Source organism: Nannospalax galili, unplaced genomic scaffold (assembly GCF_000622305.1).
Source record: "Nannospalax galili isolate Female #2095 unplaced genomic scaffold, S.galili_v1.0 scaffold1169, whole genome shotgun sequence".
Classification (NCBI taxonomy): Eukaryota; Metazoa; Chordata; class Mammalia; order Rodentia; family Spalacidae; genus Nannospalax; species Nannospalax galili.
Window position 1 is genome coordinate 1,747,861 of NW_008360301.1, and position 3,362 is coordinate 1,751,222.

A 3,362-nucleotide genomic window follows, 5' to 3' on the forward strand; every position below is an offset into this window, starting at 1 on the left:
TATGCAGTGCCTGAAGAGGTCAGAAGAGAACATCAGATCCCCTGGAACTGGAGTTATGAACAATTTTTAGCTGCCATGTGGGTACTGGGGACCAAACCTGGTCCTCTGCAAGAGCAGCCAATGCTCTCAACCACTAAGCCATCTCTCCATCCCCTAAATTTCATTTTAAAGCAAGTCATACTTTTGGGGACTGGAAGAATAAATGCAGAAAATACAAGTTCATCTTCATTGGTTTAGCTATTAGCTGTATTTTAGATCATACCAAATTAAATCAAACAAGACCATCCAAGCAATTATTAAAATATTATAATAGGAATTGAACATTAGGTAACTTGGAATATTCCAAGCCAATCTAGAGACATCTGTCTTGGATAAAAGCAAACAAACTGACTTCTGTATTTACTGACGTCATGTGCCACTCTGTGCCTTATGCTTCTGTGTTCTCCCATCATCCTCCTGATGATCCTAGGAAGTCAACATGTGTGGCCCTCAGTTGCTGAGGCTTAGAGAACTTCAGTGGCTTGCTCAGTTTCACATTCTATGAAGTGAGTGAACTTAAGAAAGTCTGACTGCATGTTCTTGGTCTTCATATTAACCTGGTGGCAAAGAGGGAAACACGGAACAATCCTTGATTTGCTCTTTGCATTTCTCTTGTGAACACAAGTCTTTTAGGTAAAAGTTCTGCTTTGCTTGGTGCCAATAGCATCCATGAGCAAATGACAGCAAAGGCACAGCCATAAATGTATTTAAATTTCAAATGTTTTCATTTTCCAAGAAAGCCAGGATGTCAGTTGTTATCTACATAATATCCTACTCATACCTATAATCAAGAGAATTATTTGTTATGCACACAAAATTGTAGTCCTACCTATAATCAAGTCAGAAAAATTTTAACAAGCTGGTGTGATTATCTTTTGTCATAAGAGTCCATTGTGTCCCTATAGAATACTTCTTAATAATTTCTCCTCTCTTTATTTCAGCTACTCTATATAAATGTCATTGAATTGATTGTGAGTTTTGTGATGACAAGGATACAGTTTTCTCAACTTATGTGCTGCAGAGTATGCGATCTCCTGCTTTTTCTAGAAAGGCTGAGAAGTGAGATGACTTCCAAAAGTTAAGATCATGTAGGAGGTAGACAGATGGGAGAGGATGTCTCACAATGGGAATGACTGAAAACAAGCATGTATGGTGGGAATTTGAATGGAATCACAGAGGAGCATGGGCGGGCCCTCCTGGTAGAAGCCAAGAGTATTTCCTTTGGGATAACTACAGATCTACAGCCCCAATCCACAGTGTTCATCTCCAGATGCTGTGCACGGAAATGGAAAGGCTGTGATCCATTACCAGCGACTTTTGAGATGCAACCATACTGCAGTGAGCAGTATATCAGGGAAGTACACTCAATACTGCTTCTCACTGAGGGGAAAAATATAAAACATTCATGTAGGTTTTGATCAAATCTTCCTGGTTGCATAAATGAAATTTTGGACTTCTGGGAGAATAACATTGAGCACCTTGCTTTTTCTTTTTGGAAATGTTTATTTCTTAGGTTTGAAAGTTAGAGGGTATCAATAGATCATTCTGAAGGACGCTGACAAGGCAATGATGGTATCTCAGTGTGCACCTGAGCCTCTCTCGGGGCAGGTACAAACATTGTGGACGCTACGTTGGTACAAACAACGGCTCCAGGACTGAAGAACAGAAGTACCAAGCTACCTTGGCAGTAGAATGGTGTGAACACTCTTGGTGTTCAGGCAGATTTATCTTGTCTTTAGAAGATGTTGATGGTCACTGCTATAGTTTAGATCTAGGATACTCCCGCAAATCCATGTGTTAAAATTCTGATTAGGAGCTTGTGGAATACGGAAGAAGCGGGATCTACTGGACAGTCCTCAGGTCACTGGGTGTATGATATTGAAGGGAATTATGGCATCCAAAACCCTTACTCTTCCACACTTGCTTCCTGGCCTAGAAGTGAATGGGATTTCTCCAGTACACATTGTGCCATGATGTATGGTGCTGTCACTGGCACACAGCAAGAGGCCAATCAGTCAAGGACTAAAACCTTCAATACTATGAGCAAAAATAACCTTTCCTCTTTTAAAGTTGATTTATCTAAGGCATTTGTTACAGTAATGGAAAACTGACTAACACAATTATTCACTGCCTTTTAGTCTTAACATGATCATTACAAACACATTGATTTACTCCTTCATTCAGTGGATATTTGTTGAGGTAGCTGACCTAAGCCACCATCAAGGCTGCAGTTGGGCTTTCCTAGGCCTAATCAATTTTTACTCCAGAGGCCCTTATTTATTTCTTCACTAAAAATACTTTAAGATTCCATAACTATATTGGTATTAAGATGACTATAATCCAGAGTATATTTATTAGGTACTCATTAATAATGTATTTTTTGTCTTCTGATTTGAAACAAATTGTAGTGAAATATTTTCATGGTCCTTACTGTAAGACACTGTGTCTCTTATGTCTAACAGAGAAGTCAGCCTGCCACAATTGTCTTATTTTCCTGCTCCATGCATGCCATCTGGACTCTTATGCATTCAGAGAATACCTAAGTATAAGTACAGTAGTTCCTATGATCACTAAGCATTTAAATTAGTAAACAGACCTTTTGAAGCTAAAAATCTATTCTTTCCCAGTGGTTTGGGGATGACTGAACCCACTGGCTTGTCCTCCTTTATGGAAAATAAATTTGTAAAGCTCAAATTTAGATTAGGGTTTTACAACTTCTCCAGCTTCTCCAGCACTGAGCTGTTCAGGGCCATGAAAGGACAACCTGACCTGTAAACTCTGTGTTTCACCTACCCACCAGCCCTCCACCAAGTCTGATGTCTCCACCTTGGGCAGAAACTTGTGTCAAAGCAGTGATGACTGTCTTATTCCATTCTTGCTACTGAAACAAAATATCATGGACTTTGTAATTTATAAAGAACAGAAATGTATGTTGTATACAAAAGGCTCTAGGTTTTATCCTTACACCAGCAAAAGTGTTGCTTATTGGGGGCACAGCCTGCACTTCCAAGATGGTACTTTACACGATGCCTCCCCTAGAAAGGACAGGTACCGCAAATAGCACAGAAGTGAACTCAGACCTGTGCTCTTATACAAGGCATTGATCTCATCTCTGAGGCTTCTGTCTTAATCACCCCCTGAAGGCCCATGTCTTAGTAACACTAGAAATTAAGTTTCTTCATAGGAATTTGGAGGACATGTACATACAATACCAATAACTGTTATCCTGGGGGCTAATCTGGACTATCCAAGCTCCCAGGAAGTTGATGTGTGAACCAGACCGCATTCCTCTCAACCACAGTGACCTCTTTTGCCTTAAAAGA